At 38.3% G+C, this 18,077-nt stretch overlaps 1 pseudogene; it reads right to left on the reverse strand.

The window, feature by feature from the left end:
• Positions 1-10,765: 10,765 nt before the first annotated feature.
• On the reverse strand, positions 10,766-11,760 carry LOC103096843 (olfactory receptor 7G3-like; annotated as a pseudogene).
• Positions 11,761-18,077: the final 6,317 nt, after the last annotated feature.

Below are 18,077 nucleotides of genomic sequence, written 5' to 3' on the forward strand. Positions count from 1 at the left end.
TTTCCAGGCAGTTTTTGTCAAATACTGAGTTCTTTCTCCAATAGCTTGGATCTTAGGATTTATTCAAAATTAGGTTTCTATGGCCATTAACTAAACTTTCCCCATCAATCCATTACTGTTTTTTAATCAGATTGTTTTGATGATTACTTAGTATCCATTCAAAAATAAAAGCTAAAGTCCCCCCCCCCCAAATGATCGGAAGGTTTCCAGTAGCCTATAAACCCACTGAATTGGAAGTGTTATGGCACCCAAAATAATCTTTTTTTTAATATATTTTATTTGATCATTTCCAAGCATTATTCGTTAAAGACATAGATCATTTTCTTTTCCTTCCCCCCTCCTCCCATAGCCGACGCATAAATCCACTGGGCATTACATGTTTTCTTGATTTGAACCCATTGCTTTGTTGATAATATTTGCATTAGAGTGTTCATTTAGAGTCTCTCCTCTGTCATGTCCCCTCAACCGCTGTATTCCGGCAGTTGCTTTTCCTCGGTGTTTCCACTCCCATAGTTTATCCTCTGCTTATGAATAGTGTTTTTTTCTCCTAGATCCCTGCAAATTGTTCAGGGACATTACACCGCCACTAATGGAGAAGTCCATTACGTTTGATTGTACCACAGTGTATTAGTCTCTGTGTACAATGTTCTCTAGGTTCTGCTCCTCTCGCTCTGCATCACTTCCTGGAGGTTGTTCCAGTCTCCATGGAACTCCTCCACTTTATTATTCCTTTTAGCACAATAGTATTGCATCACCAACATATACTACAGTTTGTTCAGCCATTCCCCAATTGATGGGCATCCCCTCGTTTTCCAGTTTTTGGCCACCACAAAGAGTGCAGCTATGAATATTTTTGAACAAGTCTTTTTGTCCATTATCTCTTTGGGGTACAGACCCAGCAGTGCTATGGCTGGATCAGAGGGTAGATATTCTTTTGTCACCCTTTGGGCATAGTTCCAAATTGCCCTCCAGAATGGTTGGATCAGTTCACAACTCCACCAGCAATGAATTAATGTCCTTACTTTGCCACATCCCCTCCAGCATTCATTACTTTCCTTTGCTATTATGTTAGCCAATCTGCTAGGTGTGAGGTGATACCTCAGAGTTGTTTTTATTTGCATCTCTCTGATTATAAGAGATTTAGAACACTTCTTCATGTGCTTGTTAATAGTTTTGATTTCTTTATCTGAGAACTGCCTATCCATGCCCCTTGCCCATTTATCAATTGGAGAATGGCTTGATTTTTTGTACAATTGATTTAGCTCTTTATAAATATGAGTAATTAAACCTTTGTCAGAGGTTTCTATGAAGATTTTTTCCCAATTTGTTGTTTCCCTTCTGATTTTAGTTACATTGGTTTTGTTTGTACAAAAGCTTTTTAGTTTGATGTAGTCAAAATTATTTATTTTACATTTTGTGATTCTTTCTATGTCTTGCTTGGTTTTAAAGCCTTTCCCCTCCCAAAGGTCTGACATGCATACTATTCTGTGTTTACCCAATTTACTTATGGTTTCCTTCTTTATGTTTAAGTCACTCACCCATTTTGAATTTATCTTGGTGTAGGGTGTGAGGTGTTGATCTATTCCTAGTCTTTCCCACACTGTCTTCCAATTTTCCCAGCAGTTTTTATAGAATAGTGGATTTTTGTCCCCAAACCTGTGATCTTTGGGTTTATCGTATACTGTCTTGCTGAGGTCGCTTTCCCCCAGGCTATTCCACTGATCTTCCTTTCTGTTTCTTAGCCAGTTCCAAATTGTTTTGATAATAATCTTTTAAAAATTAGATTACATTAAAGGAGCCATAGTTTCCAGGATTAAGGAGATGATCATCCCATTGTCCTTATCCATAGTCAGACCCCATCTGAAATTTTGTGTTTAGTTCTGAATGCCATAATTTAAAAATGGACATTGATAATCTGGAGAAGATGCAAGGGAGAGCAACTAAGATGGTAAAAGGCCTGTGAAGATTGGATTTAGCTATTTTTTTATTGTAACCCTGAAGATACTTAGCTCTTTCTTTATGGTGAAGATAAAATTGTAATCTCCTGATTGAAACAATGAAGGTACTTAGTTCTTACTTCATAGTGAAGCTAGAATTTTAAGCTACAATCTATTTTTAAATTTTTAACTACAGAAAGGTGTTAAGCAACTACAAAAGGTGAATTAATCACAAAAAGGTGTTAAGTAACCACAAAAGGTGAACTTAACAAAAGAGGTGTTAAGTAACCCCAAAAGATATAATCTAATCAAAGAAGGTGAGAACTAAAGAATGGACAGTCCTGGTGAAAAGCGTCTGCTGTGATTGGTAGATGTGAAATTTTAGAGGAGGTCAAAGAAGAGAAAAAGGGCTTTAAATAGAGGGGAAAAAAGATTGAAGAAACAGTCACCAGAACTTGGAGTGAAGGATGGAGGAGTGACTGGAAGACTTTTAATCTTTAATGTCTAATACCTCATTTTGTAACTCCCTCTCTTCCTTTCCCCTCTCCTACTGTTATAAGTTTTTGTTTTTGATCTCTGTGTGCCCTGATTCTATTTATTTTACCAGGAATTCTTTCAACACCCTTTGTGGTGTTTTAGCCTCCGATTTGCATCCCTGTACCATTTTTCAACTAAATATAGTCTTCTCTTGGCTCTATAAGTTATGCTGTGCATTTCCCTTTTCTATCATTGCGGCATACCTAGGTTTTGCTCTGTGAACCTTAAAATTTCTAAGACCCTACTTCATAAGGTTAGAATTGTAAACCTTAAAAAATTCCAAGACCCTACTTCATAAAGTTGGGTTAAGACCATTCCCCATTGGGACCATTCCCCATTTGGGCAGTGAAGGTACTTAGATCAGGAATGTGAGAACTCTACTTAGATCAGGAATGTGAGAACTCTACTTCACCATACTTAAGCATGCCTTAGGGGAAGATAAAGTTGTAAACTCTTTGCTGAACAATGAAAGATACTTAAACCCATACTTATAGTAAGACAAAAAGTTCTTAAGCCATGCCTATTTTTTAGAACTAATACAAAGGGGTGCTAAGTACCTATAAAGGTCAGGCAACTTGTGAACTTACAAGGAGCAAAGACATGAAAACTTACTCAGAGATTCTAGTCTACTCAGGTGTGAATTACTCAAAAGATTAGTATACTCAGGTGTGAACTAAGAATGGCCTGTCCTTTGAAAAATGTGTACTGTGATTGGTAGATGGGAGAACTTGGGGGAGGTGACATAGGAGAAAATTCCCTTTATAAGGAGATGAGAAATCTGAGAGAAAAAACCATCTCTAAGGAGTCTCTTGGGAGAGGCTCTTGAGGACAATCTCTTGAAGACAGTCTGAGGGAGGCTGACTCTGGCTGGAACTCCCTCTGAGGAGACTCTGTTCCTCTGAATCCTTGCTTGAACAGATCTTATGGTGAGTGATAAAAGACTGACTGATCTTTCTCTTAAGGCTTAGGCCTGGGTTGGCCAGGGCTGCCCTGGGCCGACCTATCCTTTTTTCATTATTTCCTTTTTTCTCTCTTTCTCTCTTTCTTTAATTCCTCATTTGTATTAATTAAAATCTTTATAAAACCCAGCTGACTTGGGTATATATTTAATAATTGGGAATATTTCCCTGGCGACCACCTTATATTTGATTTTAAAACAAGACACTGTAGGGAAAACATATTTCCTGTGGTCACAACTTACTCATCCACTCTTTTATCTACTACAATTTATATCCTCCACTATTTTAATCACTACAGTTTATGGCTTCAACTATTTTAATTATTACAGTTTATGGCTGACCATGAAATTGGTGAGAAAACCCTCAAAAAGTTTCTGTGAAATCTCTTTCCTTTATCTCTTTGCTTTCTTACTTGCTCTATCAGTCAGTTTTCTTTTATTTTTTAACTTGGCTTCAAAAATACAGCTGCAAGAACGGGTGAGTAAAAAACCTTTTTGATTCTCCTTAATTAAGCTGTTTTAGATCTTAGCAACAGGGCCCTAAGGTCCTGGCTAGCAACTGCCTAAATTAGGACTAGAAAAACCTGGGAAAGCTTTTGGTCTTGTCCTGCTTCCCACGTGTTTACTTTAGAAACATGGAGTTACAGCCAGTTCAGAACTTAGTTAACAACTGGCGTTTCAGTAAATACTTTGTTCTTTTCTTAGTACAAGCATTGGTCTGCAACTTAACAGCTGACTCATCAGCCCCATGACCAATCTTGTAAATACAGAATTCCTTGTCTCTCTGAAAGGGCTTATTCCATGGAACTTATGGCAAAATTTAATCTACATACTACTTTCCTTTGAGTTTTTGATTATTGTAATTGTAATATTGTATTTCCTTGAAGAACTCATTTCTCAGTCAAACCAACAAGTTGCTCCCTCTAATATTCAACAAATTATAGAACTAAACACTCGGCAGGAGCTTATAGAGGAGCTTATGGAGGGATGTCATGGGGAGATCATAACTTTTATGAGAAACATTAAAAGAGAGTTAAGAACATTATCAGAAACTCTGTACATTAACCCTCCTAGTCAACTCACCCCTCCCCCTATCCTCTCGGCCTCAGAAAACCCCACTCATGCTTCTGATCCTACAACCTCAACCCTAAGTACACACCACACCCATGCTTCCAACCCCACACCCTCAACTCTAAGTACACACCACACCCATGCTTCAGACCCTATACAATCAACTCTAAGTTCACACACTACCCATACTTCTTATCCTAATGCCTCTACTTCACACCTTACTGATTCCTCCAATCCTAATACCTCTGTATCCTTTCACACTTCTTCCTTGGCTCCTCCTTCCCACCCTGCTCAATTCAATTCTCAGATCTTTCCTACCCCACAAGAAAAAAGTTATTTGTTTGAATCTGCCCTGTAAGTCCTTTCCTACTATGAGCACTGTTCACTGTTCACAGGATTTTATGTAACAAGATGGCTACCTCTCCCCCCCGAGTCACTCCCAACTGACAGTAACTGCCAATGGTGGGATTCTTGTTCTCTAACTGGGGTGCTACTTGTAATATAGGGATTAGGAGAAGGGATAAAGATAATGGAGATAAAGAGGGAATAAGGTTGTGAGAGCGAGGAGATTCTTCTCCTCCCTTCCTTTCTGAGGGGTGATAGCCTAGCCCTATCTCCTTGAAAGGGAAGTATGTCTCGCCAGAGAGTTTTCTGGGAGATGGATGACAGGGCCTAGAGAAGGAAGCCTTAGTGAGATGACAATATTTCCCCACACACACACACTCTGAGGTGCCTTGAGAGGTAAGTTAATTTCTTATGCCTCTGCTTCCCCCAGGGACATAAACTGTTAATCCCTTTCAAGATCTTAGGGCTACCCAATTGTCAGTAAGAGATGTGAATTCCTTGGATCAGGCAACCTTGAAGCCTTGAGACCTAGAAGTCAACCTCCCTTTGGGGAGAGGTGTGACCCTCCCCAAATATTCAGTCCCCTCAACAATGTTGACTAACGACTGGCCCAGACCTAAATCTTGAATGACAGGTGATTTATTGGGGTTCAGGTAGGGAAGAGGTGTCACGGGTATCAAATGGGAAAGTGGGTAAATAGGGAAGCCCTATAGTTATCCCCTCTGGCAAACTGGCCCTCCAAAGTCTAGGGGTTCAAGGCTTCTCAGTCTTGATACCTCTTCTTGTCAAATGCCTTTAGTCTCTACTCTTAAGCTTACTAAACTTGAATATAGGAGTCCAGTAACAAGTAAGGCAGAGAGAGACAGAGAGAGAAAGGATCTGTGGATGGCTCTCTTCAAAAAGTCCCAATCTACAGCACCACTGAGGACTTTAAATTGCTGTCACAAAGGGCCTGGTTAGAGGTGTCCAGGGGCTCAGGAAGGGCAGTTTATCTCCAAGGGAACTGGTTTCTTCTGAGCTTCTGGGAATCCACTTCACTCTCTCCTTCCCTAAGTTAGAAGTGATTGTCTGTTGGATCTCACAGCCTCTGTTTCTTCATTAGAACTCTCAGCTTCTCATTTCCCTTCCTCTGCTCTTCCTTCAGCAAGTCCCTTCCAAGAGATGATCTCTTGTCCATGGAAAAATCTCTCATCTCTTATCTTACAATATACAAAGATCAACCATGTTCTAGGACATAGAAATATTGCAAACAAATGCAGAAAGCAGAAATAATAAACACAAAATTTTTATATCATATTGCAATAAAACTATAATTAGCAAGTGTCCATTGAAAGGCAAATTTAAAATTAATTTAAATTAATTTAAAATAATCTAATTCTTCAAAACAGGTGGATCAAGGAAACAATCATAGAAACAATTATGGACTTCATTAAAGAGAATGACAATGAGGAGACAACATATCAAAACCTATGGGATACATTCAAAGCAGTACTCAGGGGAACATTTATATCGTTGAGTGTCTATACCAACAAAACAGAGAGGAAAGAGATCAATAAATTGGGCTTCCATCTTAAAAATAATTAGAAAGAGAACAAACTAAAATCCCCAGATAAAAACTAAATTCTAAATTATAAAAATTAAAGAAAACATTAATAAAATTGAAAGTAAAAGAACTATTGAACTAATAAATAAGAGAAGGAGCTGCTACTTTAGAAAAATAAAATAGATAAATCATTGGTTAATCAAATAAAAAAAGAAAGATGGTAGGGTCAAATTGATAGTATCAAAGATGAAAAGGATGATCTCATTGCTAATAAAGAGAATATAAAGGTAATTATTAAGAACTATTTTGCTCAATTATATGGCACTAACCATGACAATATAGGTGAAATGGGTGAATATTTACAAAAATATAAATTGCCTAGATTAACAAAAGAGGAAATAGTATACTTAAATAATCCCTTCCGTGAACAGGGGAATGGCCAAGAGCAAGGGAAATCTGAAGTTTAAAGGGTGTAAAAATGGAGACTTGAATCCAGGACTTCAATCCCTAGAAGTCCTTATTCCACTTCCCCAGAATGCCTTGTAACCTCATTTGGGCCAAGAACGAGATGGGGGTATTTAACCTGGTTGTAGAAAAGCTCTCTTCTCTTTCCTACTTCCACTTGGGAGCAGACGTGGCTCTCCACCTAGCAGGCAAGATGTGAGTGGTCTTGAATAGGCTCTTTGGGCCTATACACGTGCCTCTCTTACTTGTATTTTCTTTATATTTTAATCTTCAATAAACCTCTAAAAATATACTACTCCTTGCAGAGAGAAACTAATTTCTACCCTGCCTCAGTTTCCATAAATTTTTAACTGTTACAGTTATGGCGACCACTAGATTGGATGAGAACTTCTCAAATTTTTTAGCCTAGAATTTTTTTTAAGCCACGTTTCTCTGGTCAATGTTTTTTTTTACCCTTGCAAAGCTGCTGCTCATTCCAGCCATTAGATAGCTCACCCCACCTGGCTCTCCTGCTTCTCCCTGCCTGCCTGCAGCCATCCGTTCCAGACTGGTGTGCTGTTTGACCCAGATTGAAGCTCACCTGCCCACCCTGGCTGCCAGCTCTGGCTCCCAGCCTTGCTTGTTTGCATTCCTGTCCCGGCCCTGCCCACCCCAGTGTTCTCTCAGTTCTCACCTGGTGCCTGCTCTCCTGGCTCTGCCTGCCTGTGTTCCTGCCTGCAACCATCTACTGGCTGATGCCTGCCTATTTCTGCACCCCAGACCAACGCACAGGACCTCAGCTGGCTCATCACCCAGGTTGCTGTTAGCAGACCCAGTTTCTTCAAGATCAAAAACCAGCTGGTAACAAAGGGGGTAATTTTCCCTTAGGCTAAGCCTCCACATGGACGGGGGGGGTGGGTATTGACCATGTGGATGGATCATAGGTGGGGAGAGAGAAAAGGGAGAGGAGAAGAAAGAGACTTACGAACAGGAACTTAAAAGCGTGGTTATTTTACAAGAATATCTTTTAATTGCATTGATCCTTTTATTGACTTCACCTGCGTGTCAGGGAAAATATTCAGCTCTGTACCACCCTTTAGCTAACTTTGGGGAGGCATCTGGGTGTCTAAGTGGACTGAGAGCCAGACCCAGAGAAGGGAGGTCTCTGTTTGAAATCTGGCCTGAGACACTTCATGGCCATGTGGCCCTGAGCAGATTGCTTGGACCTCATTGCTTACCCATTATCAATTTGCCTTCGGACAATAGACGCCTAAATGGATAATTAACCCCCCCCCCCCCAAAAAAAAAACCCCAAAGAACTTTAAAGAGACTGGAGGTTATATATTTTAAGGCATTTCAGACTGCAATGGTTTATTTAAAAAATCTCTGTATTCAATTGCATTTTACCATTTGCTTTGTTTAAGGTCTAACTTTGTGATTTTAAATTCACTTATTACTGCATTCAATATTATTCTGTTATATTATTTATTTTAATGTACTGAGTTTTGACTACTGTTAAATTCTCTTGCTTTTCCCCTATAACTATATTGAACAAATATCATTGTAATTAAGCCCATTATGAAAAAAAAACAGCTTTTCTATTTTGATTTTGTAAATTGTCACATAGAGGATAGATGGACTTCATCAGAACTGGTTGCAATTGCTATAACAACTGTTGGAAAATTATTGTGCTAAATAGATCAACTGATTTTAAGGGTTTTTAAAATATGATTTTTGGAAATTTTTTTAACAATCTCTGGTCATTTTGCCTGCCCCTACCACGAGGTAAGGCCCATTCTAGGATCTGAAGTGAAATACATTTTATAACCCCCAACCTTCCCACATTTCTAAATATGTGAATGGAAGTTGAGGCAATTAATCTCAGGGCATTTGTACCCCTAAAAAGCCTCCAAAAAGGAGCATCTTTCATTTATAACTCTTCAGCTCACTACTTTACTTCCACCAGAATGATCTCTAGATTTCTTGATTATGTTCTTAACCCAAAATGAGTTTTACTTTGTTTAAAAATATGTTTATTACCAAGGTTGAAAGATTGCTATGTTTGTAAAAATTATCACAAATATCCACCAATTCACAGGCTTTTAAAAATGCTATACAGCAACTTATGTGAAATATGATAGTATGTTTGTTTGCTATTGTAATTAATTGGGCTATTGAGAATTTTGGAGATATTGATAACTACATATCTGTACTACTGTTCTTTCAAAATGAAAAATGTTACCTTGTTCAATTCATTTGTTCATACTTACAGTTGATAATGGCCAGAAAAGAAGAGGAAATGGATCTCATTTTTGGTGAGAAATAATTTATATTATATGCCGTAAATTAGGTAGGAGTGGAGAGCAACATGATCTACTGGGGAAATCATGAATTCTTTTTGGAATTGACACTTGAACTCAGCATTGAAAAGAGGTAAGGAATACAAGATACTGAGGTGAATATGTACTGACATCTGTTCCATGTATGGACACTGAAGAAAGATTCAGAACATTATTATAAATAGGTGAGTTTGATGAAGGTATAATATGTTGAGTCAGGGATGTGAAATCAGCAAAGATCATATTATGTAATTAGGTTATGAAGGATTTTAAAATTCACAGGAGATGGAATTTATCCTTGTATATAATAGGGAAGCAGTGAAGCATCTTAAGCATATTAGTGATATATTCAGACCCATGTCTGAGAATGATAATGCTAAAGATGATCATGAAAGCAATTAAACTTTCAAGTGATATGTATACACACACACACACACACACACACGATGTTTTATAGTGAAATGGAACTGACATGAGTTTCTTAAAGGCTATATCTCCATATCTCTAGTTCTTTGCAATCCAAATAAACTAGAAAGACTTCACCTGTAGTGTCAGGCAAAGGATAAAGAACCTTATAAAGAATATGTTTAATACTCTGTGATGATTTTTTTCATTTTCTCCCACTCATAATGGTTATCTACTAAGGCATGGAAGAGTTGGGACATAAACTCACAATGATGGAATCCCATATTTGTTTTTTGTACTTTCTTCTTTCTTTACTTTAGCTATATATCATTCCATAGTTTACAAAGCTCCTTCATATACAGTATTTCATTTGATGTAGAGAAAAAGGTCTGTCTGATAGTTAGGACTGGTTTTCCAATTTCCAGTTTAGGAATGAAGAATTTAAGGGTTAAAGACATTAAATTATTTTTGCCAATGGCACATAGATTATAAGTGCACACAGAGGGTCAAAATTCTGACTTCATCATTTCTTTTCCAGTACTTTTTGAGCTGGAAAACGTCCTGAAGAAACAAGAAGTGTTGAACCAGCTATGGCTGTGGTGGGAACTCCAAGAATAGAGACAATAAAGAAAAATGTCAAAGTCCTTTGAAGTCAACAGGAGCAGATTTAGTAATGTAGGAAACTTGATGTCCATCAATTAACATTTATGAGGTACCTATTATATGTTAGTCACTGTGCTAAGCTTTGGGTATACAAAAGGAGGCAAAAATATTTCCTGACATTGAGGACCTCATAATCTAACAGAAGAAATAACATATAAAGGAACATATACCCTCAGGCTATATATAAAATTCACAGGATATCATCAACAGAGGGCAGGCAATAAAAATGAGAGGACTGGGGAACAATTTCAAAGATGGGATTTTAAAAAAGTTGGGACTTAAAAGAAGTAAAATAAGACAATATATATAGAGAGAATGGAAAACAGACTTAGAAAACACCTGAAGTCAAGAAACGGAGTGTTTTATTCATGAATGAGTAAAAAGACTAATGTCACTGGAGCAAAGAATTTATGGTAGCGAATAATGTAGTAGAAGACTGCAAAGGTAGAAAGGGGCCAGGTTGTAAGGAATTTGAATTTTGGACAGATGATTTAGTGTTTGAGGCTGGAGACAGTAGAGAACATTAATTGAATTGGTGGGTGGGGGTGAAAAGGTCAAAGTTGTACTTTGGGAAAATCTCTTCAGTAGCTAAATGGAGGATGGATTTGATTGGAGAGAGAACTAAGGAATACAAGAGTGTTGATTCCCAAAATTTTTTCTTAAGTAGCAGTGTTGTATTCCCAAAACTCCAGTTAGTTACTCTGACAATGAGCCTCCTAAGGGCATCTTTTATGTCATTATTTCTAAGGCTATAAATGTAGGGGTTCAATATGGGTGTGACCACAGCATATATTGCTGAAGCAATTGTGCTTTTCCAGGAATAGTGAGTAGTGGAAGAGCTGAAATACACTCCCAGCCCTGTGCCATAGAATAAAGAAACAACAGAGAGGAGATCCACAGGTAGAAAAGGCTTTGTACTTACCCATAGCAGTTGGAATTTTCACAATGGAAGAACAGATCTTACTGCATGAAAAAATAATCCCTGTGAATGGAACAATGCCCAGTATTGCAGTAACAATATATAATGTCATATAATTTATGAAGATGTCAGAGCAAGAGAGTTTCATAATTTAAGGAAACTCACAAAATAAGTGCTGAATTTCACGATCTCAACAGAAGAGCCTTGTTACCATCAGATTCTGAATTAGGGACTCTACAAGTCCTATTATCCAGGAGAGGAGCACCAAGAGGACACAGAGTAGAAACCTCATGATGATTGTATAGTGCAGAGGGTGACAGATAGCCACAAAATAGTCATAGACCATTGCAAGGAGGAGGAAACTGTCCACACAAGTTTAAAGACATAAAGAAGCACAAATGGAGAAGACAACCAGCATAAGATATAATCTTGCTTTGTGTTAAGATGTTCACCAGCGTCTTTGGGACGGTAGTGGTTACAATACAGTGATCCACAAAGGACAGATGGGAGACAAAGAAGTACATGGGTGTATCAAGGTGAGAGTCAGAGGTATTGGTCGGCATTAAGAGCAGGTTTCCCAATATGGCAGCCAAGTACATGCTCAAGAACAGGCCAAAGAGATACCTCTGCTGCTCTGGTGCCCTTGAAAATCCCAGGAGAAGAAATTCAATGAATTGTGTTTGGTTCCTGGTACCATGGGGCTGATGTTTCTGCTGGGAAAGAGAAGTAACATAAGTAGGGCAAAAAAAAATACAGTTATCTTAGTATGTGAAACAGAAGAAAGACCAGGCTCTGATTTATAATGTCTACATTCATTTATTATCTTTTTGATCTTGGACAAGTCACTCTTTCCTCATTCAACTTCAGTGGGCTTGGACAAAATGACTTCTAATATTCCTTACAGTTCATATATTATTTGATTCCAAATCAACAACATTTAGAAGTGAATAATTTACCGACACCATCTCCAATTTCCTTTTAGCACTGGGAGAAAGGAAGAGATACTATGGCCCAACAAGTCCACTCCTACTGCAAAAAGCAGACAGGGGATACTGATTTGATATGACAGAATGATTTAGAGAGTCTGCTCTTCAACTGAAATCACAAAATTTTGTAGAGATGGAAAAACCTTATGGAACTAATAGTACAAAACTGTAACACACACATAGAGAAACACAAAATCTATTCTATAATATACCCGAAAAGTACACAGCTAGACTTTTCTTGAAGTCATCTTTGGAAGGGAAAGCCACTTTGGAATAACTGTCAGTTTCCTTTATACCGAGCCTAAATATACCAGTTTTCAAGTTCTATTCAGTGCTCTCATTGTACTCTGAGTCCTTGCAGAACAAATCATATTTCTCTCTCCACAGGAATCTCTTTAACTATGAGAAAGCAGTTTATCCCATATTGCAAAAGTTTTCTCTACTTTAGGCAAAGACATCCTAGTTCCTTCAGCTGATTTTCATTGGCCCTTCACCATCCCGGTTGCTCTTTTTAGCATCCTTTCCAAATTATCAATGTCCTTTCTAAACTGTAGCATCTAGGACTAAACATAAAATTTCAGAAGTGGTATGACTATGGACAAGGATAATGGGATGATCACCTCCTTCTTACTGGAAACTTTGGCTTATTTAATGTAAGGTAATTTAAAAAAATATTATTTTGGTTGCCATAACTCTGCTACCTCAGTGAGTTTACAGAATACTCAAAATTTACAGATCATTTTAGAATGAATTATATTCATGTGCATGTGTTTGTGTTTATGCATGTATGTGTGTATAGGTATGTATGTTTGTGTGTCCATGTTGGGGAGAGTTTGTTTTCCCTTTTCTTATATGCTATAGGTATGTGGTAATGAATAGAATCAACCTTGCAGTATTTGGTGAGCCTGTGTTGCTAAGCCTTCCCTGAGATAACTTAGGGCTATATATTCTAAAGGGCATCCAACTGAAACTTTGCTTCATTGATGTTGAGGGCATTTTGGCAGCTCCAGGCAATAACACCCAGTTCAGACCAGTGTTCTTTATAGTTCCCCGAAACTCAGATATTCCATATTCTAAAGTTCATCCCAATTGTTTCAAGTTCTTTTCCTTTGATTAACAATCTCACTGGTGCATGTGGTCTAGACTAACAATATGGTGGATTGAAGGTAGATGCAGGTTTACATGGGATTATTTAGTCCAGAATGTATTTCTAGAGAGAATGGAGTCAGGCCTCCACTTCAGACTTTAAGATAATGTTAATGACCTGAAATAAGGAAAGGGCCATCTAGCATGTTCATGTTATTAACTGGAAAAGGCAGGAATAGTCTGAGCAAAGAGAAAGAATTTCTAAAAGACCAAGCCCTCTGAGAAATCCAGAATCACTGTCATAGAATTGGAATGGACCATCTACTCCAACCTATAAGCAAAAAAAAGATTCTCTCTACATGACTCATGGCAAATGTGGGGTAGCTATAAAAAGCATATACTAAGCTCTTCCTATATTGTTAGGCAGGCAGCACCCATTTATTAAACTTTTCTTATGTGCCAAGAAAAAGAAATTAATGAAATAAAAGGGGGAAAGTGGGAGGGAGAAGGTACCAGTACAATATTTGGTGACAGAATCTGGAAACACCAAAGTACAGACAGGAAGAGAATGAAGAAAAACAAATCTGAATCCTTTCCCCAAATGGGAGATTCCCTGAAGGAACTCATTAATGGAAAAGAAATGGTAGCACAGGGGAATAAATTTTCCAGCGTGTAAAGGCCTCAGGCACTGAGTCATGACTTTGAAATCCACAGAATCAGAAACACAGAAGGGAAGGTGATGACTGGTCATTTTATAATTGAGAAATATTACCAAGGCATTGCTTGAAACCTACCATGTACAGGAACCCATCACCTCCTGTTATTAGGCCATTCCACATTTGGATAAATTTAGGTTTTAAGAAGTTTGTTGTTTTCTGTGATCTAACATCTAAATTTAATTTTTTTTCCCATGCCATCTCTAGGTCAAGGAAAACAGGTCTAATTCCTTTGATAGCCCTTCAAAAATCTAAAGATATCTGCTACTCCAGAAAAGATAGGAGCAGCGCACATATGTATTATATGCTAGTAACTCAAAACTGAAATGAGAGAATACCTGGGGAGATCAACCACAGGAGTTTCTTCTGGCTATAGGTGGTCGTGCTGATGGTGGTGTTAGCAGGAACCCTTCTGGAGTTGATGACCAGTAAGAGAGATGACTCACCCTGAAGGGCTGTTCTGTCCTGGCCAAAGGAGTTCTGTGCTGATTCTTTTTTAGCTGACCCAACACTAAGATCTTCAAATCTTTTTCAAGTGTGCAGAATATCCTTTGGTCTAACTCTCTTAACCCACACTCAGCCAAGCAAGATGGGTCCCTAAAGGTCCATAATTTAATTTCCTTCAAGGTTCTGCAAGTAGTTTTGGTATGTTTCAGGAAGGTCCTCTAATACCTATAAACTTACATCAATGTACTTTCTCGATTGATTTTGAATTGATACTAATTAGTAAGAAGAAAATAATGGGTTTCTATAAAGGAATATTTACTACGATTATATAATATGAATAATTGAAATAAAATGTAACCCATCCCTCCAAAGTTAAAAAGGTGGTAATATATTCTCCCACAAGCACAGAGATCTTCCAGTAGAAAGTGGGATCAAATGTAGAGAGTACATGCTGCAAAGGCAACGCACAGCTTACATAAATCCTTTTCCAAGAGTTTATTTTCTTCCCTTCATAGAATTCAAATGAAATTCCTTCAAGGCAGGATATAATTTCTGCCTATGCTTTTATTAGTCCCAATGCTTTAATTATTATGATGTTTTTTCTTCTATCAGATCTAATTTTTTTTGTAACTTCCAATCATTATTCATAGTTTAATTTCCTGAAGTTGAACAAACACCTCTGATCTTTGTATCATGACAGTCCTTGAAATACTTGAGAACATGTGTTTCACCCTATCATGATATTATATATCCAACCTCTCACCTATTCCTTAGAAGCCTTCTAGATTTTATTTGGGCTCCTCACTCCCTCTCTCCCTCTAACCCAACCATCTCCATATCCCTGCAGTCAGAAAAATGCAGTAACAACATAAAATTGATGAATCTTTCATTGTAATGTGTAACACCTAACAGTATGGTACCAAAGACTTCCTGGATCTTACTCATAGGAGAACTCAAGAAATACTAGTTACTTTTGTTTGATATGTTGATTTTCGTGTGAGTATTATAAATATCCTCAGCAAAAGTCTGAGTATATAGAGGAATGGAAATTGGAAATGAAGGTAGAAGGGAAGGAGAGATAAGAGAGACATGGAGTTGAATATACTAGAATCAGAAATAATAGAATCATATTTTTAGATCATCTGGTTTAACCTCTAACAGAAGCAGAGAAGAGGAAAAAAGGCCAAGAGGACAAGATTGATAACAGATAAGAAATTCCATAAAAATTACATTAAGACAGTATGTAGAAGAAATTAAGAAGTAATGTGGGAGTGAGAGAAACAACTGCTTCTACTGAATTATAGAAAATCTGGGAAATGTACGTATGCAATCCTGTGACAGCCCATAGTTCATATAATAATGTCTATAAAAGGAAGGCAAAATAAGTTTGCTTAGTATGTTAATGGACTAAACTACAATTAGAAGGAGACTGAATTAGTGACATAAATAGGACTAAGGACTAAGGACTAAGTACTAAGGACTAAGGACTAAGACAGGTCTCTGGACTTTTAGCCTACTTACTGTGTCACACTTAAATCATACATTTCTACAGGAATATACTTAAGAAAGGAAATTCTATTTTCTTTCTCACCAGAGTACCTAGTATTTCTTGCTGACTCCTGATGCACTGGACTCAATTTTGTTTTTTCTCAGTTATATATAGAGTCTGTGTCTGTGTCTTCATCATATGTTCATATATTTCTTCCTCACATGCTGTTGGAGTTTCAGTCCCTCATCTGGGAACTCCCCCTCTTCTTCTCTAACTTCAGATCATAGGAAATAGTTTTAGCTTACCCATCAACCTCTATTCAGGTAGGGAGTCCTTCCATTTCTACTCCCTGTCTTTCCCCAAATTCCCTGACCCTGTGGCCTTTGCCCTGAATAATAAGTTCACCCTATAGTGCCATTCAGAGGTTTGCAGAATCAGAGGATACAGGAGTCATCTAAGGTTTATATAGAAATGATTTTATCCTAGCCTAGGACCCTGTGTCTAGGAATAGAGACATAAACCCTCTGTCTTTATTAGATTTACTTATTAGACAATTGGTGTATCTGAGACTTAACTCTGGCTAAAGATTTTCCTTGGTGTTTGGACTCTACATGGTTAAGATGGATTGGGTTACAATGGATTCATATCTCACCTCTTATGACAAAAATAAAAATTTAAGATAACCAATAAATTACACAAAATAATTTTATTTGACTCTCACAAAACAATCATGCATTGAATAGTGATTTTTTTAATCCCCATTTTATGGCTTAGGGCCCAAGAGGAAAAGTGATTTGACCATAGTCCCATTTCTAGTTAATGACAAGGATGGAATGTGACCCCAATTTAGAATATAGGGCTTATTCTACTCCCCTTTCCTTTTCCTCTAAACTGAGATCTAGGATGAATTCAGGGTTTCAAGTAGATTCTGGAGTCAGATTTTCTTGCTCTGTGAAATGGATTAGGCAAGATCAGCTCTGAAGAAGCTACAGAAGACTGAGACCATTGCCCCTTTTCCCTTAGATATTTGGAGGGGGGGGGGACTAGGACTGCATGGGGCTATGCTTGGACTTGTACTCTTGGGATTTTTGGAAATTAGTCTACCCTTCCAGGTAGTTTAATACTGATGGGTAGTCAGTAGAACAGGGGATGGGAAGTAAGTGGTTGCTGTGAGACCAACCCGGGAGGGGAAGGCCTCCTAAATTCTTTTTGATCTGTGTGATTTACTTGGGAGTAAGTGGATAGATCCCTCACTTTCATGCACAACTCCAGCTAGGACTCTGTATCTAGCGGAAATCCCTGTCTATGCTTGCCCATCTACAGGGCCACCATCATGCAAATCTTCAGGAGAATTCTATTATGCAGCCTGGGGATGTGAAACCACTGCCCCATGGCAGTAGAGAGACCCCTATATCATACTACAAATGGAGCAAAGCATGGGCTGGGACACTCCCCTTGATTCCAGAAATCCCCTTTCCCTAACTTCTAGAGACCCAGAGGATAAGGGATGGCCACTAGGTCTGACATGGGGACTTAGGCTAGAGATGAAAGGCAAGGATCCAGGGATAGAATTTACAGTGCAGCAAATAGTTGACAAAACACAACCCTCATCGGTAGGTCAGAACCAAGAGGTCTCTGTAGGATTTGGACTGGAACCCACTCCCGCTGTCTCCACATCTGATTGACCATTTAAGACTGCTATAAAGCGTCCTCACAGAGAGCAATCCCTCCTCATTATGCTCACAAATGTCTTTTCCTTCTTGAATGCAAGTGCCCCCCACAGACAACATCAGACTGTTGGCTCTGTTTGAACTCTCAGCCTCCATATTATGTTGGTATTGGGGCCCAGGGGTTCCTGTCTCCCCCATTCTCCCCAAATGCTTTGTATATCACCACAATCATTGATGTTGAGGCCAAAGTCGCCTGTACCACAGGTTTCATGCCTTGTTTATCAACTTATACCTTAAGAATGAAGGATGCTGTAGGTGACTGTAATTTGCATCCTGGTTCATATTATTCCTCATGTTTACTATTATGCAGGAGAAGGAGGTAGAGAGGAAGGGATGCAGAGCAGTGAACATCCGATGGACCTTATCAGACATTATAGAGTGCTGATTCTCATCCCAATCTTGGTAGGGCTGGGTATAGGAGGAATTGCAGCCCTAAGTACTGCCACCTTCATTCAGGGAAAC

The sequence above is a fragment of the Monodelphis domestica genome, chromosome 3, assembly GCF_027887165.1.
Source record: "Monodelphis domestica isolate mMonDom1 chromosome 3, mMonDom1.pri, whole genome shotgun sequence".
Lineage (NCBI taxonomy): Eukaryota > Metazoa > Chordata > Mammalia > Didelphimorphia > Didelphidae > Monodelphis > Monodelphis domestica.